The sequence below is a fragment of the Anomaloglossus baeobatrachus genome, chromosome 10, assembly GCF_048569485.1.
Source record: "Anomaloglossus baeobatrachus isolate aAnoBae1 chromosome 10, aAnoBae1.hap1, whole genome shotgun sequence".
Taxonomy (NCBI): domain Eukaryota; kingdom Metazoa; phylum Chordata; class Amphibia; order Anura; family Aromobatidae; genus Anomaloglossus; species Anomaloglossus baeobatrachus.
In genome coordinates, this window is record NC_134362.1 from 145,795,965 (window position 1) to 145,821,289 (window position 25,325).

General features: G+C 51.8%; 1 long non-coding RNA gene across 2 annotated transcripts in view; it reads right to left on the bottom strand.

Moving 5' to 3' along the window:
- The window catches only part of LOC142254596 (uncharacterized), a 32,509-nt gene extending 17,138 nt beyond the window's left edge, over nt 1–15,371 (bottom strand). The window contains exon 1 of one of the 2 annotated variants that reach the window (XR_012727271.1): nt 15,131–15,371. This is a non-coding gene — a long non-coding RNA (uncharacterized LOC142254596). Of the gene's footprint in view, nt 1–4,207; nt 4,296–15,130 lie in introns of those variants that run through there. The other variant, XR_012727272.1, reaches the window with a different exon arrangement.
- Between the last annotated feature and the right edge of the window lie 9,954 nt (nt 15,372–25,325).

Below are 25,325 nucleotides of genomic sequence, written 5' to 3' on the forward strand. Positions count from 1 at the left end.
TGCCGCCGGCGGCTATGTGGAAGGAAGGAGGTGGGCGGGATGTTTACATCCTGCTCATCTCCGCCCCTCCACCGCTATTGGCCGCCTGCCGTGTGACGTCGCTATGACGCCGCACGACCCGCCCCCTTAGGAAGGAGGCAGGACGCCGGCCAGAGCGACGGTTGCAGGGCAGATGAGTGCGTGTGAAGCTGGCGTAGCGATAATTTTCGCTACGCCAGCTATCATAAGATATCGTACCTGCGACGGGGGCGGGGACTATCGCGTGCAACATCGCAGCATCGGCTTGCGATGTCGCAACGTGCAAAGCCCGCCTAAGAGTTAGTGAAACGTTTGAGTAAATGTGCCTCCCTTATGTGGGATGAAAAATAAAAATGTTATTTCTTTTTACCTTTTACATTTAAAAAAAATAAATAAATAAACCTCTGGATGTCCTGTAGCTCGAGGACGAGCTACGTTTAACCAAGAGGCAATGTGACAACCCTGGACTATTCAGGCCGTCACAGAGTACTGCACAAACTATCCTACCCGTGCAGTATTCAATCCCTCATGGTTCTGGGTCTTTATCCTGCAGTGTTGCCTCCATCAGCATTCACAAATCCTAGATAAACTTTGCACCACACCTGTCAGGCACACCAGTGGGCTTCTTAAGCAGGAATAGGACTGCCCACCTAGGGGTCGGACAGGGAGGTGGGAGGTGTCAAGGTCAGGTCAGTTCTGTGGTGACCCTCGAGCTGTGAGGTGTTCTTAGGAAGCTGGGAGTTGGAACTGCCAGAGGAGAGGAAAAACTAGGTCGCAGACGGTGGTCTGGACCTAGAGGAGTCGGACCCTTGGTCGCAGGGGATTGAGGCTAGGTGCCTGGGAACTGTCATAGAGGACGGTCAGCAGCCTGGGCCTAATCACCTGTCCGGGACCGAAGGCACGATGGGGTACACGGACCCTAGGTCGGGAAGAAGCTTCAGGCAACCTGGCAATTAACCTGAGAACAGGGCCTTTATGGACTATTCCCACCAGCTCCAGAATCGGGGCACAAGCGCAACGAGGGAGAAAGGGCTTTCCTAGCAAGCAGCCCACTGAAATCCCAAGCGTGAGCCTTGAGAGCAGGCTCCTCCACTTAGCCACAGTGGGGAGCGGGGCCCGGATAGCTCCAAGCTACCGGACCACAACAGACACTCTAAAATCTAATGCCAGGAGGCAGGTTACAGACCACCATCAGCACTGCAGGGGACGGGACCTGGTCGAGCTCCACTTGAGAGGCAGCGGCATTCAGAGACTTGGTTTATCCTGTTGTCAGCGTCTGCTTCATTGCTGAGTACCCGACTGACCTCTGCACTGTGACCCTACATCACCATCCAGAGTCCCGGGGCCTACCCCTACCCATGGAGGGCAACGTCACCTAGCTGCCCCACTCCATCACCCCGGGTACTCCCAACGGCAGTGGCGGTACTCCCAATTACCGCACACCACAAGTGGCATCACGAACTATACCAAATCCCCTGTAAATACTCCCTTTCACATTTGAGTGTGGCCCCTGAGCCCCCGGGTCCGGAAAACCCTCGAGCCACGAACTATCACCATCCCCGGATCCAAGTGGTTTAATCCGCTGCTGGGGCGGCACACCTCTGTCAGGCGGAAAGAAGTGGACAAACCACAGAACCGGGACCCCCAGTGTTCTATAGCACGGGGACACACTTACCAGAGACAGGTGCAGGGGAGGAAGGTACCAGAGAAACCAGACAGGCACTGGGACGAAGGGAACCTGGAGGCGAAACCAGCCGGCCTCGGGCAACCAGTTACAATCTCAAGAAAGTGAGTAAACCAGTTGCACTGAATACCTGTGTGGACTCCCTTCTTCCGATGCCCACTGCACCATACACCCACTGGGGCAAAACCCTACTTGGGAGGGATTACCATACTAGCTCTCAATACCACCAGCCCCAGTAGAGACATTCGGCAGCGGCGGCTCTCTACACTTAGCCGCAACACCGCAAGTGGCATCACGAATAAACTTTATTCAATAATCCACTGTAAATATCCCCATTACAAAAAGGGCACAAGGCACGGAACCAGGTAACGGCCACCACCGTGACATTCCCACTAGAAACTCTGCCCGGAGAGCAGATACATAAATACAGCCAGCCCAGCAGCCTCTATGTTCTATATACAGAACCAGCCCAGCAGCCTCTATATTCTATATATACAGCCAGCCAAGCAAGTTCTATATTGCACACACAGAGCCAGCCCAGCAGCCTCTATATTTCATACACACAGCCAGCAAAGCAGCTTGCAGCTTCTATATTCTATACACAGAGCCAGCCCAAAAGCCTCTATATTCTATATAAAGAAGCAGCCCAGAAGCCTCCAAATTCTATATACAGAGCCAGCCCAGTAGTCTCTATGTCATATATATACAGCCAGCCCAGCAGCCTCTATATTCTATATACACAGCCTGCCCAGCAGCCTCTATATATATATATATATATATATATATATATATATATATATAAAAAAACTAGCTGTACTACCTGGCTTCGCCTGGGTTAATAACTGCTGTTAACAAAATATAATGTATTAATTAACATTCCCGGAATAGAATGTAAAAATAGAATATATTAATGCCTGGGATAGTAACTGTCTCTGGGTTTCTCTCCCATTCTCTGTCTGTCTCCCCCTCTGTATATATCTCTCTGTCTCTCTCTCTATCTTTTTCTGTCTGTCTCTTTCCCTGTCTGTCTCTGACTGTCTCTGTCTCTTTCTCCGTCTGTCTCAATCTCTTTCCCTGTCTGTCTATCTATCTCTTTCCCTGTCTATCTATCTCTGTCTCTTTCCCTGTCTGTCTATCCATCTCTGTCACTTTCCCTGTCTGTTTCTTTCCCTCTCTTTCCCTATCTGTCTGTTTCCCTGTGTCTGTCTCTTTGTCTGTCTCTTTACCTGTCTGTCACTTTCCCTGTCTGTCTCTTTCCCTCTCTTTCCCTGTCAGTCTGTCTCTTTGATGTGTCTGTCTCTTTGCGTCTGTGTATTACCCTGTCTATGTCTGTTTCTTACTCTGTCTGTGTCTGCCCCTTTCTCTGGCTGCAATGTGACACGCCAACATTCCATATAAGGGCGTGGCTGCGCATTCTTCTGAAGTTCTGGCTGCACTGTGGCTCCCAGCTCCATTCGCTTTAATGGAGGCAGGTTTTTTGGTGAATAACTGTAAAGAGTGAGGTCAAAATTTCCCCTCAAAACATAGCCTATGACGCTCTCGGGGTCCAGAAGTGTGAGTGTGCAAAATTTTGTGGCTGTAGCTGCGACGGTGCGGATGCCAATCCCGGACACACACACACACATTCAGCTTTATATATTAGATATATATATATAATGACTAGAAGATGGCCCGATTCTACGCATCGGGTATTCTAGAATTTACGTATTGTGTAGTTAATGTATGATTTTTGTTATATATATAGATGTTGTTGTGTGTAGTTACCAAGTGTTTGTGTAGGGCGCTGTACATGTTCTGGGTGTTGTCTGGGTGTGGCGGGGGGTGAAACATAGCCTATGATGCTCTCGGGGTCCAGAAGTGTGAGTGTGCAAAATTTTGTGGCTGTAGCTGTGACGGTGCGGATGCCAATCCCGGACATACACACATACACACACACACATTCAGCTTTATATATTAGATAGCTGTACTACCCGGCTTCGCCCGGGTTAATAACTGCTGTTAACAAAATAGAATGTATTAACAAAAATGTATTCTGCACACAAAAACCACAAAACAGAAATAAATGTAATTATGTCTGTCTCCCCGTTTGTATATATCTCTGTCTCTCTCTTTGTCTGTCTCTTTCCCTCTCTTTCCCTGTCTGTCTCTTTCCCTCTTTCTCTTTCCCCGTGTCTGTCTTTTTGTCTGTCTCTTACCCTGTCTGTCTCTTTCCCTTTCTTTCCCTGTCTGTCTGTTTCCCTGTGTCTGTCTCTGTCTCTTTGTCTGTGTCTGTCTCTTAACCTGTCTCTCTCTTTCCCTCTATTTCCCTGTCTGTCTCTTTCCCTGTCAGTCTGTCTCTTTGTCTGTGTCTGTCTCTTTGTGTCTGTCTCTTACCTTGTCTATGACTGTTTCTTACCCTGTCTGTGTCTGCCTCTTTCCCTGTCTATCACTGTAAAATATATGATAGCGCATATGAGAAGCACCCGTGGGATAGAATGTTTATGTTTGTTTAACAAAACTACTCACCTTGTTAGGTTGTGCGCCCTCGCACAACCTAGGTGACTGGTGTGTAAATCCTCTCTGGGATGAGGGGCTGTCTCGGCTGGCGTTATCCGATGCTAGGCTGGGTGGACCTGGAGGGATGACCGCTGGTGGTTCCTGGTGCACAGACTCCTAAAATCCTGAAACTTCTTGCGGCCCTGCGTCCTCCCGCTGGAGTATTCAGAGTGAATGAATGGAATCTATTGCTTTCAGCAGCTCTATACCGGAATCCATTAAGGGAGTGAGCATATGTGGAAAGTGAAAACCGGTCTTTTAAGCGCTAGTAATAGATCTATTAGTCTTTAGTTTTCTTGGAATTAATAAAGCTTTATTCGTGACAGAATATAATAAAATAAAGCTCTTGTTTTCACAACGCGTTTCAGCAAGATCCACTTGCCATCCTGACCTGAGGATGGCAAGTGGATCTTGCTGAAACGCATTGTGAAAACAAGAGCTTTATCTTATTATATTCTGTCACGAATAAAGCTTTATTAATTCCAAGAAAACTAAAGACTAATAGATCTATTACTAGCGCTCAAAATACAGTTTTTTACTTTCCACATCTTTCCCTGTCTATGTCTGTCTCTTTCCCTGGCTGCATTGTGACACGCCAACATTCCATATAAGGGCATGGCTGCGCATTCTTCTGAAGTTCTGGCTGCACTGTGGCTCCCAGCTCCATTCGCTTTAATGAAGGCAGGTTTATTGGCGAATAACTGTAAAGAGTGGGGTTAAAATTTCCCCTCAAAACATAGCCTATGATGCTCTCGGGGTCCAGAAGTGTGAGTGTGCAAAATTTTGTGGCTGTAGCTGCGACGGTGCGGATGCCAATCCCGGACATACACACATTCAGCTTTATATATTAGATTGCCTTTTTCTGTCTGTCTGTCTGTCTTGCTCCAAAATTGTGTTGTTACAGTGACATTGTGTCCTTACAGTGACAACCGTCGGATTGGCCCCGCCCCCCCAACACGGATTGGCCGCTCGGCTCCGCCTGGCCCCGCCCCCGCACAGGTTGACCGTTTGGCCAAGCCCCGCCCCCGCACTCTATGCGCGCTAGGCCACGCCCCGCACGCAATGCCCCCTAGGCCACGCCCCCGCACGAGATTCCCGCTAGGCCACACCCCTGCAATGCCGCTAGGCCACGCCCACCACACGCTATGCCCGCTAGGCCATGCCCGCTAGGCCACGCCTTCCTCACGCGATGCCGCTAGGCCACGCCTTCCGCACGCGATGCCGCTAGGCCACGCCCCCGCACACGGTGCCCGCTAGGCCATGCCTCCTCACACTATGCCCGCTAGGCCACACCCCCTCACACTATGCCCACTAGGCCACGCCCCCTCACACTCTGCCCCGCTCGGATACGCCCCTCACACTATGCCCGTTAAGCCACAACCCCCGCACACGTTGGGCATCTGTACACCTCCCCCCAGGACAACTCCTCCCATTATACTCCTCTTTCCCCAGGATTACTCCTCCCATTATACTCCTATTATAATCCTCCTATTATACTCCTCTCTGAGGGGTTCGCAGCATGGGGGATGAAGCACGATGGGGGGTGCAGCATGGGGGATGGGGCATGATGGGGGGTGCAGCATGGGGGGAGGACCACGATGGAGGGTGCCCAGAATGGGGGGATGAAACACGATGGGGGGTGCGCAGCATGGGGGATGGAGCACGATGGGGGTTCGCAGCATGGGGGATGGAGCACGATCGGGGGTGCAGCATGGGGGATGAAGCACGATGGGGGGAAGCATGGGGGATGGAGCACGATGGGGGGTGCAGCATGGGGGATGGAGCATGATGGGGGATGGAGCACGATGGGGGGTGCAGCATGGGGGATGGAGCACGATGGGGGGTGCCCAGAATGGGGGGATGAAACAAGATGGGGGGTGCGCAGCATGGGGGATGGAGCACAATGGGGGTTCGCAGCATGGGGGATGGAGCATGATGGGGGATGGAGCACGATGGGGGGTGCAGCATGGGGGATGGAGCACGATGGGGGGTGCCCAGAATGGGGGGATGAAACACGATGGGGGGTGCGCAGCATGGGGGATGGAGCACGATAGGGGGTGCAGCATGGGGGATGGAGCACGATGGGGGGTGCATCATGACGGGTGGACCACGATGGGGGGTGCGCAGCATGGGGTATGGACCACAATGGGGCTTCGCAGCATGGGGGATGGAGCATCATGGGGGGTGCAACATGGGGGATGGAGCACGATGGGGGGTGCAGCATGGGGGATGGAGCACGATGGGGGGGTGCCCAGAATGGGGGGATGAAACATGATGGGGGGTGCGCAGCATGGGGGATGGAGCATGATGGGGGTGCAGTATGGGGGGATGGAGGACGATGGGGGGTGCCCAGAATGGGGGGATGAAACACGATGGGGGGTGCGCAGCATGGGGGTTGGAGCACGATGGGGGTGTGCAGCATGGGGGATGGAGCACAATGGAGGGTGCACACCTCCCCCCAAAAAACACACACACCGCCACATACGCACCGCACAACACAACACACACACACTGGGAACCACAAACACACCCCTACACAGACACCCACTCACACAGACAACGCCGCACACACACAACACAAACACTGCGGCACACACAAATATATGCACATACCGCGCAACACACACACATTGCACAAAACATAACTCCCCCCAAAACACACACATGCACCCCACACCCACATGCACATAAACTGCGCAACACACATAGCACCACACAGACGCAACGCTGCAGACACACAGCGCTCCACAAACAACGCAACACACAACGCGACACACACACAACACCGCTCTCACCCCCCCCAGACAACACCCAGAACATTTACAGCGCCCTACACAAACACTTGGCAACTATACACAACAACATCTATATATATATATATATATATATAAAACAGAAATCATACATTAACTACACAATACGTAAATTCTAGAATACCCGATGCGTTTGAATCGGGCCACCTTCTAGTATTCTATATATACAGCCAGCCCAGCAGCCTCTATATTCTATACTAGCTGTACTACCCAGCTTCGCCCGGGTTAATCACTGCTGCCCGGGATAGTAACTGTCTCTCTCCCATTCTCTGTTTGTCTCCCCCTCTGTATATCTCTCTCTCTTTCCCTGTCTGTCTCTTTCCCTGTCTGTCTTGACTGTGACTGTCTCTTTCTCCATCTGTCTCAATCTCTTTCCCTGTCTGTCTCTGTCTCTCTGTCACTTTCCCTGTCTGACTCTTTCCCTGTCTGTCTCTTTCCCTCTCTTTCCATGTATGTCTCTTTCCCTCTGTCACTTTCCCTGTGTCTGTCTCTTTTTCTGTCTCTTTACCTGTCTTTGTCTGTCTCTTACCCTGTCTGTCTCTTTCCCTCTTTTTCACTGTCTGTCTCTTTCCCTGTCAGTCCGTCTCTTTGTATCTGTCTCTTACCCTGTCTATGTCTGTTTCTTACCCTGTGTGTGTCTGCCTCTTTCCCAGTCTGTCTCTTTCCTTGGCTGCATTGTGACACGCCAACATTCCATATAAGGGCATGGCTGCGCATTCTTCTGAAGTTCTGGCTGCACTGTGGCTCCCACCTCCATTCGCTTTAATGGAGGCAGGTTTTTTGGTGAATAACTGTAAAGAGTGCGGTCAAACTTTCCCCTCAAAACATAGCCTATGATGCTCTCGGGGTCCAGAAGTGTGAGTGTGCAAAATTTTGTGGCTGCAGCTGCGATGGAGCAGATGCCAATTCCGGACACACACACACACACACACACACATTTTGCCTCACAACATAGCACCCAGCGCTGCCCGGGATAGTAACTGTCTCTCTGTTTCTCTTCCATTCTCTGTCTGTCTCCCCCTCTGTATATATCTCTCTGTCTCTCTCTCTCTCTCTTTGTCTGTCTGTCTCTTTCCCTCTCTGTCTCAATCTCTTTCCCTGTCTGTCTCTTTCCCTGTCAGTCTGTCTCTTTGTCTGTGTCAGTCTCTTTGTATCTGTCTCTTACCTTGTCTATGTCTGTTTCTTACCCTGTCTGCGTCTGCCTCTTTCCCTGTCTGTGTCTGTCTCTTTCCCTGGCTGCATTGTGACACGCCAACACTCCATATAAGGGCAAGGCTGCACATTTTTCTGAAGTTCTGGCTGCACTGTGGCTCCCAGCTCCATTCGCTTTAATGGAGGCAGGTTTTTTGGTGAATAACTGTAAAGAATGGGGTTAAAATTTCCCCTCAAAACATAGCCTATGACGCTCTCGGGGTCCAGAAGTGTGAGTGTGCAAAATTTTGTGGCTGCAGCTGCGACGGTGCAGATGCCAATCCCGGACACACACACACACACACATTTCGCCTCACAACATAGCACCCAGCGCTGCCCGGGATAGTAACTGTCTCTCTGTTTCTCTCCCATTCTCTGTCTGTCTACCCCTCTGTATATATCTCTCTGTCTCTCTCTCTTTCCCTGTCTGTCTCTTTCCCTGTCTGTCTCTTTCCCTCTCTTTCCCTGTCTGTCTCCCTGTCAGTCTGTGTCTTTGTGTCTGTCTCTTACCCTGTGTATGTCTGTTTCTTACCCTGTCTGTGTCTGCCTCTTTCCCTGTCTGTGTCTGTCTCTTTCCCTGGCTGCATTGTGACACGCCAACATTCCATATAAGGGCGTGGCTGCGCATTCTTCTGAAGTTCTGGCTGCACTGTGGCTCCCAGCTCCATTCGCTTTAATGGAGGCAGGTTTTTTGGTGAATAACTGTAAAGAGTGGGGTCAAAATTTCCCCTCAAAACATTGCCTATGACGCTCTCGGGGTCCAGAAGTGTGAGTGTGCAAAATTTTGTGGCTGTAGCTGCGACGGTGCGGATGCCAATCCCGGACACACACACACACACACAGACACACACACACACATTCAGCTTTATATATTAGATATATATATAATGACTAGAAGATGGCCCGATTCTACGCATCGGGTATTCTAGAATTTACGTATTGTGTAGTTAATGTATGATTTTTGTTATATATATAGATGTTGTTGTGTGTAGTTACCAAGTGTTTGTGTAGGGCGCTGTACATGTTCTGGGTGTTGTCTGGGTGTGGCGGGGGGTGAAACATAGCCTATGATGCTCTCGGGGTCCAGAAGTGTGAGTGTGCAAAATTTTGTGGCTGTAGCTGTGACGGTGCGGATGCCAATCCCGGACATACACACATACACACACACACATTCAGCTTTATATATTAGATAGATGTACTACCCGGCTTCGCCCGGGTTAATAACTGCTGTTAACAAAATAGAATGTATTAACAAAAATGTATTCTGCACACAAAAACCACAAAACAGAAATAAATGTAATTATGTCTGTCTCCCCGTTTGTATATATCTCTGTCTCTCTTTTTGTCTGTCTCTTTCCCTTTCTTTCCCTGTCTGTCTCTTTCCCTCTTTCTCTTTCCCCGTGTCTGTCTTTTTGTCTGTCTCTTACCCTGTCTGTCTCTTTCCCTTTCTTTCCCTGTCTGTCTGTTTCCCTGTGTCTGTCTCTGTCTCTTTGTCTGTGTCTGTCTCTTAACCTGTCTCTCTCTTTCCCTCTATTTCCCTGTCTGTCTCTTTCCCTGTCAGTCTGTCTCTTTGTCTGTGTCTGTCTCTTTGTGTCTGTCTCTTACCTTGTCTATGACTGTTTCTTACCCTGTCTGTGTCTGCCTCTTTCCCTGTCTATCACTGTAAAATATATGATAGCGCATATGAGAAGCACCCGTGGGATAGAATGTTTATGTTTGTTTAACAAAACTACTCACCTTGTTAGGTTGTGCGCCCTCGCACAACCTAGGTGACTGGTGTGTAAATCCTCTCTGGGATGAGGGGCTGTCTCGGCTGGCGTTATCCGATGCTAGGCTGGGTGGACCTGGAGGGATGACCGCTGGTGGTTCCTGGTGCACAGACTCCTAAAATCCTGGAACTTCTTGCGGCCCTGCGTCCTCCCGCTGGAGTATTCAGAGTGAATGAATGGAATCTATTGCTTTCAGCAGCTCTATACCGGAATCCCTTAAGGGAGTGAGCATATGTGGAAAGTGAAAACCGGTCTTTTAAGCGCTAGTAATAGATCTATTAGTCTTTAGTTTTCTTGGAATTAATAAAGCTTTATTCGTGACAGAATATAATAAAATAAAGCTCTTGTTTTCACAACGCGTTTCAGCAAGATCCACTTGCCATCCTGACCTGAGGATGGCAAGTGGATCTTGCTGAAACGCATTGTGAAAACAAGAGCTTTATCTTATTATATTCTGTCACGAATAAAGCTTTATTAATTCCAAGAAAACTAAAGACTAATAGATCTATTCCTAGCGCTCAAAAGACCGTTTTTTACTTTCCACATCTTTCACTGTCTATGTCTGTCTCTTTCCCTGGCTGCATTGTGACACGCCAACATTCCATATAAGGGCATGGCTGCGCATTCTTCTGAAGTTCTGGCTGCACTGTGGCTCCCAGCTCCATTTGCTTTAATGAAGGCAGGTTTTTTGGCGAATAACTGTAAAGAGTGGGGTTAAAATTTCCCCTCAAAACATAGCCTATGATGCTCTCGGGGTCCAGAAGTGTGAGTGTGCAAAATTTTGTGGCTGTAGCTGCGACGGTGCGGATGCCAATCCCGGACATACACACACACATACACACACACATTCAGCTTTATATATTAGATTGCCTTTTTCTGTCTGTCTGTCTGTTTTGCTCCAAAATTGTGTTGTTACAGTGACATTGTGTCCTTACAGTGACAACCGTCGGATTGGCCCCGCCCCCCACACGGATTGGCCGCTCGGCTCCGCCTGGCCCCGCCCCCGCACGGGTTGACCGTTTGACCAAGCCCCGCCCCCGCACTCTATGCCCGCTAGGCCACGCGCCGCACGCAATGCCCCCTAGGCCACGCCCCCACACCCCTGCAATGCCGCTAGGCCACGCCCACCACACGCTATGCCCGCTAGGCCATGCCCCCCTTCCGTACGCGATGCCCGCTAGGCCACGCCTTCCGTACGCGATGCCGCTAGGCCACGCCTTCCGCACGCGATGCCGCTAGGCCACGCCCCCGCACACGGTGCCCGCTAGGCCATGCCCCCTCACACTATGCCCGCTAGGCCACGCCCCCTCACACTATGCCCCGCTCGGATACGCCCCCTCACACTATGCCCCGCTCGGATACGCCCCCTCACACTATGCCCGCTAAGCCACACCCCCCACACACGTTGGGTACCTGTACACCTCCCCCCCAGGACAACTCCTCCCATTATACTCCTCTTTCCCCAGCATGGGGGATGGAGCATGATGGGGGGTGCAGCATGGGGGGTGGACCACGATGGAGGGTGCCCAGAATGGGGGGATGAAACACGATGGGGGGTGCGCAGCATGGGGGATGGAGCACGATGGGGGTTCGCAGCATGGGGGATGAAGCACGATGGGAGGGGGAGCATGGGGGATGGAGCACGATGGGGGGTGCAGCATGGGGGGTAGACCACGATGGAGGGTGCCCAGAATGAGGGGATGAAACACGATGGGGGGTGCGCAGCATGGGGGATGGAGCACAATGGGGGTTCGCAGCATGGGGGATGGAGCATGATGGGGGATGGAGCACGATGGGGGGTGCAGCATGGGGGATGGAGCACGATGGGGGGTGCTCAGAATGGGGGGATGAAACACGATGGGGGGTGCGCAGCATGGGGGATGGAGCACGATAGGGGGTGCAGCATGGGGGATGGAGCACGATGGGGGGTGCATCATGAGGGGTGGACCACGATGGGGGGTGCGCAGCATGGGGTATGGACCACAATGGGGCTTCGCAGCATGGGGGATGGAGCATGATGGGGGGTGCAACATGGGGGATGGAGCACGATGGGGGGTGCAGCATGGGGGATGGAGCACGATGGGGGGGTGCCCAGAATGGGGGGATGAAACATGATGGGGGGTGCGCAGCATGGGGGATGGAGCATGATGGGGGTGCAGTATGGGGGGATGGAGCACGATGGGGGGTGCCCAGAATGGGGGGAAGAAACACGATGGGGGGTGCGCAGCATGGGGGATGGAGCACGATGGGGGTGTGCAGCATGGGGGATGGAGCACAATGGGGGGTGCACACCTCCCCCCAAAAAACACACATACCGCCACATACGCACCGCACAACACACCACACACACACTGGGAACCACAAACACCCCCCTACACAGACACCCACTCACACAGACAACGCCGCACACACACAACACAAACACCGCGGCACACACAAATATATGCACATACCGCGCAACACACACACATTGCACAAAACATACCTCCCCCCCAAAACACACACATGCACCCCACACCCACATGCACATAAACTGCGCAACACACATAGCACCACACAGACACAACGCTGCAGACACACAGCGCTCCACAAACAACGCAACACACAACGCGACACACACACAACACCGCTCTCACCCCCCCCAGACAACACCCAGAACATTTACAGCGCCCTACACAAACACTTGGCAACTATACACAACAACATCTATATATATATATATATATATATATATATATATATATATATATATATATATATATATATATATATATATATATATATATATATATATAACAGAAATCATACATTAACTACACAATATGTAAATTCTAGAATACCCGATGCGTTAGAATCGGGCCACCTTTTAGTATTCTATATATACAGACAGCCCAGCAGCCTCTATATTCTATACTAGCTGTACTACCCGGCTTCGCCCGGGTTAATCACTGCTGCCCGGGATAGTAACTGTCTCTCTGTTTCTCTCCCATTCTCTGTTTGTCTCCCCCTCTGTATATCTCTCTCTATCTCTTTCCCTGTCTGTCTCTTTCCCTGTCTGTCTTGACTGTCTCTGTCTCTTTCTCCGTCTGTCTCAATCTCTTTCCCTGTCTGTCTCTGTCTCTCTGTCACTTTCCCTGTCTGACTCTTTCCCTGTCTGTCTCTTTCCCTCTCTTTCCATGTATGTCTCTTTCCCTCTGTCACTTTCCCTGTGTCTGTCTCTTTTTCTGTCTCTTTACCTGTCTTTGTCTGTCTCTTACCCTGTCTGTCTCTTTCCCTCTTTTTCACTGTCTGTCTCTTTCCCTGTCAGTCCGTCTCTTTGTATCTGTCTCTTACCCTGTCTATGTCTGTTTCTTACCCTGTGTGTGTCTGCCTCTTTCCCAGTCTGTCTCTTTCCTTGGCTGCATTGTGAGACGCCAACATTCCATATCAGGGCATGGCTGCGCATTCTTCTGAAGTTCTGGCTGCACTGTGGCTCCCAGCTCCATTCGCTTTAATGGAGGCAGGTTTTTTGGTGAATAACTGTAAAGAGTGGGGTCAAAATTTCCCCTCAAAACATAGCCTATGATGCTCTCGGGGTCCAGAAGTGTGAGTGTGCAAAATTTTGTGGCTGCAGCTGCGATGGTGCAGATGCCAATTCCGGACACACACACACAGACACACACAGACACACACACACACACATTTCGCCTCACAACATAGCACCCAGCGCTGCCCGGGATAGTAACTGTCTCTCTGTTTCTCTCCCATTCTTTGTCTGTCTCCCCCTCTGTATATATCTCTCTGTCTCTCTCTCTCTATCTCTTTGTCTGTCTGTCTCTTTCCCTCTCTGTCTCTTTCCCTGTCAGTCTGTCTCTTTGTCTGTGTCTGTCTCTTTGTATCTGTCTCTTACCTTGTCTATGTCTGTTTCTTACCCTGTCTGCGTCTGCCTCTTTCCCTGTCTGTGTCTGTCTCTTTCCCTGGCTGCATTGTGACACGCCAACATTCCATATAAGGGCGTGGCTGCGCATTCTTCTGAAGTTCTGGCTGCACTGTGGCTCCCAGCTCCATTCGCTTTAATGGAGGCAGGTTTTTTGGTGAATAACTGTAAAGAGTGGGGTCAAAATTTCCCCTCAAAACATAGCCTATGACGCTCTCGGGGTCCAGAAGTGTGAGTGTGCAAAATTTTGTGGCTGTAGCTGCGACGGTGCGGATGCCAATCCCGGACACACACACACACACACACACACACACACACACATTCAGCTTTATATATTAGATATATATATATATAATGACTAGAAGATGGCCCGATTCTACGCATCGGGTATTCTAGAATTTACGTATTGTGTAGTTAATGTATGATTTTTGTTATATATATAGATGTTGTTGTGTGTAGTTACCAACTGTTTGTGTAGGGCGCTGTACATGTTCTGGGTGTTGTCTGGGTGTGGCGGGGGGTGAAACATAGCCTATGATGCTCTCGGGGTCCAGAAGTGTGAGTGTGCAAAATTTTGTGGCTGTAGCTGTGACGGTGCGGATGCCAATCCCGGACATACACACATACACACACACACATTCAGCTTTATATATTAGATAGCTGTACTACCCGGCTTCGCCCGGGTTAATAACTGCTGTTAACAAAATAGAATGTATTAACAAAAATGTATTCTGCACACAAAAACCACAAAACAGAAATAAATGTAATTATGTCTGTCTCCCCGTTTGTATATATCTCTGTCTCTCTCTTTGTCTGTCTCTTTCCCTCTCTTTCCCTGTCTGTCTCTTTCCCTCTTTCTCTTTCCCCGTGTCTGTCTTTTTGTCTGTCTCTTACCCTGTATGTCTCTTTCCCTTTCTTTCCCTGTCTGTCTGTTTCCCTGTGTCTGTCTCTGTCTCTTTGTCTGTGTCTGTCTCTTAACCTGTCTCTCTCTTTCCCTCTATTTCCCTGTCTGTCTCTTTCCCTGTCAGTCTGTCTCTTTGTCTGTGTCTGTCTCTTTGTGTCTGTCTCTTACCTTGTCTATGACTGTTTCTTACCCTGTCTGTGTCTGCCTCTTTCCCTGTCTATCACTGTAAAATATATGATAGCGCATATGAGAAGCACCCGTGGGATAGAATGTTTATGTTTGTTTAACAAAACTACTCACCTTGTTAGGTTGTGCGCCCTCGCACAACCTCGGTGATGGGTGTGTAAATCCTCTGGGGGATGAGGGGCTGTCTCGGCTGGCGTTATCCGATGCTAGGCTGGGTGGACCTGGAGGGATGACCGCTGGTGGTTCCTGGTGCACAGACTCCTAAAATCCTGGAACTTCTTGCGGCCCTGCGTCCTCCCGCTGGAGTATTCAGAGTGAATGAATGGAATCTATTGCTTTCAGCAGCTCTATACCGGAATCCCTTAAGGGAGTGAGCATATGTGGAAAGTGAAAACCGGTCTTTTAAGCGCTAGTAATAGATCTATTAGTCTTTAGTTTTCTTGGAATTAATAAAGCTTTATTCGTGACAGAATATAATAAAATAAAGCTCTTGTTTTCACAACGCGTTTAAGCAAGATCCACTTGCCATCCTGACCTGAGGATGGCAAGTGGATCTTGCTGAAACGCATTGTGAAAACAAGAGCTTTATCTTATTACTAGAAGGTGCCCCGATTCTACGCATCGGGTATTCTAGAATTTACGTATTGTGTAGTTCATGTATGATTTTTGTTATATATATATATATATATAGATGTTGTTGTGTGTAGTTACCAAGTGTTTGTGTAGGGCGCTGTACATGTTCTGGGTGTGGCGGCGGGTGAGAGCGATGTTGTATGTGTGTTGCGTGTGTTGCGTTGTTTGTGGAGCGCTGTGTGTCTGTAGCGTTGTGTGTGTGTGTGTGTGTGTTGTGCGGTTTGTGTGTGTGTGGTGTGTTTTGGGGGGAGGTATGTTTTGAGCAATGTGTGTGTTGTGCGGTATGTGCGTATATTTGTGTGTGCTGCGGTGTTTGTGTGTTGGGTGTTGTGTGTGTGCAGCGTTGTCTGTGTGTGTGGGTGTCTGTGTAGGGCGTTGTTTGTGGTTCCCAGTGTGTGTGTGTTGTGCAGTGCGCGTGTGTGTTGGGGGGAGGTGTGCACCTCCCATCGTGCTCCATCCCACATGCTGCGCACCCCCTATCGTGCTCCATCCCCCATGCAGCGCACTCCCCATCGTGCTGCATCCCCCATGCTGCGCACTCCCAAACGTGCTCCATCCGCCATGCTGCGCACTCCCAAACGTGGTCCGTCCGCCATGCTGCGCACTCCCAAACGTGCTCCATCCGCTATACTGCGCACTCCCCATCGTGCTGCATCCCCCATGCTGCGCACTCCCAAACGTGCTCCATCCGCCATGCTGCGCACTCCCCATCGTTCTCTATCCGCCATGCTGCGCACTCCCAAACGTGCTCCATCCCCCATGCTGCGCACCCCCCATCGTGCTCCATCCCCCATGCAGCGCACTCCCCATCGTGCTGCATCCCCCATGCTGCGCATTCCCAAACGTGCTCCATCCGCCATGCTGCGCACTCCCAAACGTGGTCCATCCGCCATGCTGCGCACTCCCAAATGTGCTCCATCCGCCATACTGCGCACTCCCCATCGTGCTGCATCCCCCATGCTGCGCACTCCCAAACGTGCTCCATCCGCCATGCTGCGCACTCCCCATCGTGCTCTATCCGCCATGCTGCACACTCCCAAACGTGCTCCATCCGCCATGCTGCGCACTCCCAAACGTGCTCCATCCGCCATGCTGCGCACCCCCCATCATGCTCCATCCGCCATGCTGCGCACTCCCAAACGTGCTCCACCCGCCATGCTGCGCACTCCCAAACGTGCTCCATCCGCCATGCTGCGCACTCCCAAACGTGCTCCATCCGCCATACTGCGCACTCCCCATCGTGCACCATCCGGCATGCTGCGCACTCCCAAACGTGCTCCATCCGCCATGCTGCGCACTCCCAAACGTGCTCCATCCGTCATGCTGCGCACTCCCAAACGTGCTCCATCCGCCATGCTGCGCACTCCCAAATGTGCTCCATCCGCCATGCTGCGCACTCCCAAACGTGGTCCATCAACCATGCTGCGCACTCCCAAACGTGGTCCATCCGCCATGCTGCGCACTCCCAAACGTGCTCCATCCGCCATGCTGCGCACTCCCAAACGTGCTCCATCCGCCATGCTGCGCACTCCCAAACGTGCTCCATCCGCCATGCTGCGCACTCCCAAACGTGCTCCATCCGCCATGCTGCGCACTCCCAAATGTGGTCCATCCGCCATGCTGCGCACTCCCAAACGTGCTCCATCCTCCATGCTTCGCACTCCCAAACGTGGTCCATCCGCCATGCTGCGCACTCCCAAACGTGCTCCATCCCCCATGCTGCGCACTCCCCATCGTGCTCCATCCCCCATGCTGCGCACCCCCCATCGTGCTCCATCCCCCATGCTGCACCAGCATCAGCCTCTCTGCCCGCAGCATCAGCCTCTCTGCCCGCAGCATCAGCCTCTCTGCACACAGCATCAGCCTCTCTTCACACAGCATCAGCATCAGCCTCTCTCCTCCCAGCATCAGCCTCTCTCCTCACAGCATCAGCCTCTCTCCTCACAGCATCAGCCTCTCTCCTCCCAGCATCAGCCTTTTCTGTCCCTAGCATCAGCCTCTCTCCTCCCAGCCTACCCCAGCCTCAGCCTCCCTCAGCATCAGCCTCTCTTCTCTCAGCCTCCCCCTCGCAGCCTTCCCCAGGATCAGCCTCTCTCATCCCAGCATCAGCCTCTCTCCTCCCAGCATCAGCCTCTCCTCTCTGTCCCCAGCATCAGCCTCTCTCCTCCCAGCCTTCCCCAGCATCAGCCTCTCTCCTCCCAGCCTCTCTCTCTTCCCAGCCTCCCCCAGCATCAGCCTCTCTCCTTCCAGCCTCCCCCAGCATCAGCCTCTCTCCTTCCAGCATCAGCCTCCCTCTCCCAGCCTTCCCCAGGATCAGCCTCTCTCCTCCCAGCCTCCGTCCTCCCAGCCTCCCCCAGCATCAGCCTCCCCCAGCATCAGCCTCTCTCCTTCCAGCCTCCCCCAGCATCACCCTCTCTCCTTCCAGCCTCCCCCAGCATCAGCCTCCCTCTCCCAGCCTTCCCCAGGATCAGCCTCTCTCCTCCCAGCCTTCGTCCTCCCAGCCTTCCCCAGCATCAGCTTACCCTCCCAGCCTCCCTCAGCATCAGCCTTCCCCAGCATCAGCCTCTCTCCTCCCAGCCTCAGCCTCTCTCCTTCCAGCCTCCCCCAGCATCAGCCTCTCTCCTTCCAGCCTCCCTCAGCATCAGCCTCCCCTTCCCAGCCTTCCCCAGGATCAGCCTCTCTCCTCCCAGCCTCCTTTAGCATCAGCCTTCCCCTCCCAGTCTCCCCCAGCATCAGCCTCCCCCTCCCAGCCTTCCCCAAGATCAGCCTCTCTGCTCCCAGCCTCCTCCAGCACGCCGTGCTCCTCTGCCGACACTCACACACACCCGATCGCATACACTCACACACACAACCGATCGCATACACTCACACACACAACCGATCGCATACACTCACACACACAACCGATCGCATACACTCACACCCACACCCGATCGCATACACTCACACCCACACCCGATCGCATACACTCACACACACCCGATCGCATACACTCACCCACACCCGATCGCATACACTCACACACACCCGATCGCATACACTCACACACACCCGATCACGTACACTCACACACACAGACACTGACGAAATCGCACATACGCGCTGATACTCACAACATCCGGAGATACCACATGCTTCTGGCCATGTGATCCTCCGTCAGGTCCTGGAAGGTCACAGCAGCACAGTATCGAGGCCGAGAAGCAAGCGATATCGCCGGATGCTGTGAGTGTGTGGATGCGATGTGATGTGTGTGTGATGTGTGTGTGAGGTGTGTGTGAGAGTGAGTGTGATCTGATGTGTGTGTATGTGTGTGTGTGTGCTGTTATGTGTGTGCGTGTGGATCTTCCGCCGCTGCAGGACCTTGATGTGCTGGTAACTATGCTACCATGGTTACCAGCGCATCACGTCCCCCACTCGCACGGGAGCCCACACCAGCATACAGCGGCAAGGCCAGCAATGCGAGGGTAAGTGTCGGCTGGGTTGGCGGTGTACGCTGATGTGGGCTCCCGTTGGGGGGGGGGGGGTTGTGGGTTGTACAGTACTCACCTGGGAGCCGTGACCGTGTCAGTTCGGGGAATGCGCGGGAGGGGGGAGGGGGGAAGAGCTAGCGTCCATTGCGTGAGGGGGGCGGGGCGTGGCGTGGCCGAGTTGCCAATGCCTGCAGGGTGCCGGGGCGAGAGGCCAATCTGTGGGGGGGGGCGGAGCCTGGGCAAGCGGCTGGCCAATCCGTGTGGGGGCGCAGCCTGGGCGAGCGGCCAATCCGTGTGGGGGGGCGGGGCCATGGCGAGCCCAGCGGCCAATCAGCTTTGTGTCACCGTAAGGACACAATGTCACCGGAAGGACACAATTTTGAAGCATGACAGACAGACAGACAGACAGACAGAATAAGGCAATTATATATATAGATATTCTGTCACGAATAAAGCTTTAATAATTCCAAGAAAACTAAAGACTAATAGATCTATTACTAGCGCTCAAAAGACCGTTTTTTACTTTCCACATCTTTCCCTGTCTATGTCTGTCTCTTTCCCTGGCTGCATTGTGACACGCCAACATTCCATATAAGGGCATGGCTGCGCATTCTTCTGAAGTTCTGGCTGCACTGTGGCTCCCAGCTCCATTCGCTTTAATGAAGGCAGGTTTTTTGGCGAATAACTGTAAAGAATGGGGTTAAAATTTCCCCTCAAAACATAGCCTATGACGCTCTCGGGGTCCAGAAGTGTGAGTGTGCAAAATTTTGTGGCTGCAGCTGCGACGGTGCAGATGCCAATCCCGGACACACACACACACACACACATTTCGCCTCACAACATAGCACCCAGCGCTGCCCGGGATAGTAACTGTCTCTCTCTTTCTCTCCCATTCTCTGTCTGTCTACCCCTCTGTATATATCTCTCTGTCTCTCTCTCTCTTTCCCTGTCTGTCTCTTTCCCTGTCTGTCTCTTTCCCTCTCTTTCCCTGTCTGTCTGTCTCCCTGTCAGTCTGTGTCTTTGTGTCTGTCTCTTACCCTGTGTATGTCTGTTTCTTACCCTGTCTGTGTCTGCCTCTTTCCCTGTCTGTGTCTGTCTCTTTCCCTGGCTGCATTGTGACACGCCAACATTCCATATAAGGGCGTGGCTGCGCATTCTTCTGAAGTTCTGGCTGCACTGTGGCTCCCAGCTCCATTCGCTTTAATGGAGGCAGGTTTTTTGGTGTATAACTGTAAAGAGCGGGGTTAAAATTTCCCCTCAAAACATAGCCTATGACGCTCTTGGGGTCCAGAAGTGTGAGTGTGCAAAATTTTGTGGCTGTAGCTGCGACGGTACAGATGCCAATCCCGGACATACATACACACATACACACACACATTCAGCTTTATATATTAGATACAAAGCCAGCCCAGCAGCCTCTATATTCTATATACAGAACCAGCCCAGCAGCCTCTGTATTCTATATATACAGCCAGCCCAGCAGCCTCTATATTCTATATACAGAGTCAGCCCAGCAGCCTCTAGATTCTATATATACAGTCAGCCCAGCAGCCTCTATATTCTATATATACAGAGTCAGCCCAGCAGCCTCTATATTCTATACACAGAGTCAGCCCAGCAGCCTCTATATTCTATACACAGAGCCAGCCCAGCAGCTTCTACATTCTTTATATACAGTCAGCCCAGCAGCCTCTATATTCTATATACAGAGTAAGCCCAGCAGCCTCTATATTCTATATACAGAGTAAGCCCAGCAGCCTCTATATTCTATACACAGAGCCAGCCCAGCAGCCTCTACATTCTATATATACAGCCAGCCCAGCAGCCTCTATATTCTATTTAACAGAGTCAGCCCAGCAGCCTCTATATTCTATATACAGCCAGCCCAGCAGCCTCTAGATTCTATATATACAGCCAGCCCAGCAGCCTCTATATTCTATATACAGAGTCAGCCCAGCAGCCTCTATATTCTATATACAGCCAGCCCAGCAGCCTCTAGATTCTATATATACAGCCAGCCCAGCAGCCTCTATATTCTATATACAGAGTCAGCCCAGCAGCCTCTAGATTCTATATATACAGCCAGCCCAGCAGCCTCTATATTCTATATACAGAGTCAGCCCAGCAGCCTCTAGATTCTATATATACAGCCAGCCCAGCAGCCTCTATATTCTATATACAGAGTCAGCCCAGCAGCCTCTAGATTCTATATATACAGCCAGCCCAGCAGCCTCTATATTCTATATACAGAGTCAGCCCAGCAGCCTCTAGATTCTATATATACAGCCAGCCCAGCAGCCTCTATATTCTATATACAGAGTCAGCCCAGCAGCCTCTATATTCTATACACAGAGCCAGCCCAGCAGCTTCTACATTCTATATATACAGCCAGCCCAGCAGCCTCTATATTCTATATACAGAGTAAGCCCAGCAGCCTCTATATTCTATACACAGATCCAGCCCAGCAGCCTCTACATTCCATATATACAGTCAGCCCAGCAGCCTCTATATTCTATACACAGAGCCAGCCCAGCAGCCTCTAGATTCTATATATACAGTCAGCCCAGCAGCCTCTATATTCTATATATACAGAGTCAGCCCAGCAGCCTCTATATTCTATATACAGAGTCAGCCCAGCAGCCTCTATATTCTATACACAGAGCCAGCCCAGCAGCTTCTACATTCTTTATATACAGTCAGCCCAGCAGCCTCTATATTCTATATACAGAGTAAGCCCAGCAGCCTCTATATTCTATATACAGAGTAAGCCCAGCAGCCTCTATATTCTATACACAGAGCCAGCCCAGCAGCCTCTACATTCTATATATACAGCCAGCCCAGCAGCCTCTATATTCTATTTAACAGAGTCAGCCCAGCAGCCTCTATATTCTATATACAGCCAGCCCAGCAGCCTCTAGATTCTATATATACAGCCAGCCCAGCAGCCTCTATATTCTATATACAGAGTCAGCCCAGCAGCCTCTATATTCTATATACAGCCAGCCCAGCAGCCTCTAGATTCTATATATACAGCCAGCCCAGCAGCCTCTATATTCTATATACAGAGTCAGCCCAGCAGCCTCTAGATTCTATATATACAGCCAGCCCAGCAGCCTCTATATTCTATATACAGAGTCAGCCCAGCAGCCTCTAGATTCTATATATACAGCCAGCCCAGCAGCCTCTATATTCTATATACAGAGTCAGCCCAGCAGCCTCTAGATTCTATATATACAGCCAGCCCAGCAGCCTCTATATTCTATATACAGAGTCAGCCCAGCAGCCTCTAGATTCTATATATACAGCCAGCCCAGCAGCCTCTATATTCTATATACAGAGTCAGCCCAGCAGCCTCTATATTCTATACACAGAGCCAGCCCAGCAGCTTCTACATTCTATATATACAGCCAGCCCAGCAGCCTCTATATTCTATATACAGAGTAAGCCCAGCAGCCTCTATATTCTATACACAGATCCAGCCCAGCAGCCTCTACATTCCATATATACAGTCAGCCCAGCAGCCTCTATATTCTATACACAGAGCCAGCCCAGCAGCCTCTACATTCTATATATACAGCCAGCCCAGCAACCTCTATATTCTATATACAGAGTCAGCCCAGCAGCCTCTATATTCCATACACAGAGCCAGCCCAGAACCCTCTATATTCCATACACAGAGCCAGCCCAATAGCATCTGTCATATATATACAGCCAGCAGCCTCTATGTTATATGTCACGCTCCCCGAGTCCCGACGTCGTTCCTCACTCAACGCTCCGGTCCCCGGGTCCCCTGCCTCCAGCCACACGTCCTCCTCGGCACCACTCCCTGCTCTGGCCTCCGGCACCTGGGCGTCGCGCATGTGCATTAGGGCGCGCGCGCGGTAACTGACCTCCTCTTAAAGGCCCTGTACTCCCTAACAGGATATTGCATCAGTCAGGGTCAGGTATATTAGGAGCTTCCTGCCTGGAGGGCGTTGCCTATTCTATGAGTTCTATAGCTAGGAGTCCAGGTCCCGCTTGCTGTGTCTTGCATTTACACTGTGTCTTCCACAGAACCAGTTCTACCAAGTTAACCTGGTCCTGTCTACAACCTGTCCGAGAGGTCCTGCGGGGACTGTCCTGCCAAGCTATCCTGGCCTGGGCCACAACCTGTCCGAGTGGTCCTACGGGGACTGTCAGCTGAGACTCCACCATCTTTTCCAGCCTGAACCCGCTTCCTACCCTCGGTTTCACCCGGTGACCCCTGCCTCCTTCTGGTTGGACTCTGCTCACGTCTGCCGACTCAACCTAGCACCAGTACCTGGGCACCGTGATCTAACCTGGCACCAGTACCCGGACACCATCATCCTACCTGACACCAGTACCTTGGCACCGGCATCTTACCTGGCACCAGAAACTCTGTCTCCTCAAGGACTTCCACATTCCTGCTTCTAGAAGGACTCTGCCCCTGCCCCGCCTTCTGCTCCGGCAACCGCGTCCCTGGTCTCTCCGGTAGGCTTGCAGGACTATCCCAGTCTACCAGTCTAGGGGTAGCTCTAGCTGCTTTGCCGGAGGTGACAGGGGCACGGCCCAGAGGATCCACCACCCGGGCGTAACATATATATATATATATATATATATATATATATATGTATATATATCTATATATATAATTGCCTTATTCTGTCTGTCTGTCTGTCTGTCTGTCTGTCTGTCTGTCATGCTCCGAAATTGTGTCCTTAAGGTGACACAAAGCTGATTGGCCGCTGGGCTCGCCATGGCCCCGCCCCCCCACACGGATTGGCCTCTCGCCACGACTCTCTGCAGGCCCCGCCCCCCTCACGCAATGCACGCTCGCTCTGGCCCAACTGACACGGAGCTCCGATTCCCAGGTGAGTACACACACACACATCAGATCACACTCACTCTCACACACACCTCACACATCACATCCACACACTCACAACATGCTGGGATATCGCTTGCTTCTACACCGGCTCCGTCAGGATCCCGGCAGCGCCAGACATAACCTTGCGATGCTGGCATCTTGACGGAGGCCGTGAAAGCTGGTAACCATTATACACATCGGGTAACTAAGGTCCCTTAGTTACCCGATGTGTATCATAGTTACCAGTGTACACCGGCTCACACTCACTCTCACACACACCTCACACATACATCACATCGCATCCACACATCAAGGTCCTGCAGCTGCGGAAAATACAGACACATAACAGCACACACACACACACATACACACACAAATCAGATCACACTCACTCACACACACACATCACATCGCATCCACATACTCACAACATCCTGGGATATCGCTTGGTTCTCGGCCTCGATACTGTGCTGTGAGCTTCCAGGACCTGCGGGAGGATCACATGGCCAGAAGCATGTGATATCCCCGGATGTTGTGAGTATAAGCGCGTATGTGCAATATCGTCAGTGTCTGTGTGTGTGAGTGGATGCGATCGGGTGTGTGTGAGTGGATGCGATCGGGTGTGTGTGAGTGGATGCGATCGGGTGTGTGTGAGTGGATGCGATCGGGTGTGTGTGAGTGGATGCGATTGGGTGTGTGTGAGTGGATGCGATCGGGTGTGTGTGAGTGGATGCGATCGGGTGTGTGTGAGTGGATGCGATCGGGTGTGTGTGAGTGGATGCGATCGGGTGTGTGTGAGTGGATGCGATCGGGTGTGTGAGTGTCGGCAGAGGAGCACGGCGTGCTGGAGGAGGCTGGGAGCAGAGAGGCTGATCATGGGTAAGGCTGGGAGGAGAGAGGCTGATGCTGGGGGAGGCTGGGAGGAGGAGGCTGGGACGAGGGAGGCTGATGCTGGTGGAGGCTGATGCTTGGGGAGGCTGATGCTGGGGGAGGCTGGAAGGAGAGAGGCTAATGCTGGTGGAGGCTAATGCTGGTGGAGGCTGATGCTTGGGGAGGCTGATGCTGGGGGAGACTGAGAGGGGAAGGCTAATGCTGAGGGAGGCTGGGAGGAAGGAGGCTGGGAGGAGAGAGGCTGATCCTGGGGAAGGCTGGGAACGGGAGGCTGATGCTGAGGGAGGCTGGAAGGAGAGAGGCTGATGCTGGGGGAGGCTGGAAGGAGAGAGGCTGATGCTGGTGGAGGCTGATGCTTGGGGAGGCTGATGCTGGGGGAGACTGGGAGCGGAAGGCTGATGCTGAGGGAGGCTGGGAGGGGGAGGCTGGGAGGAAGGAGGCTGGGAGG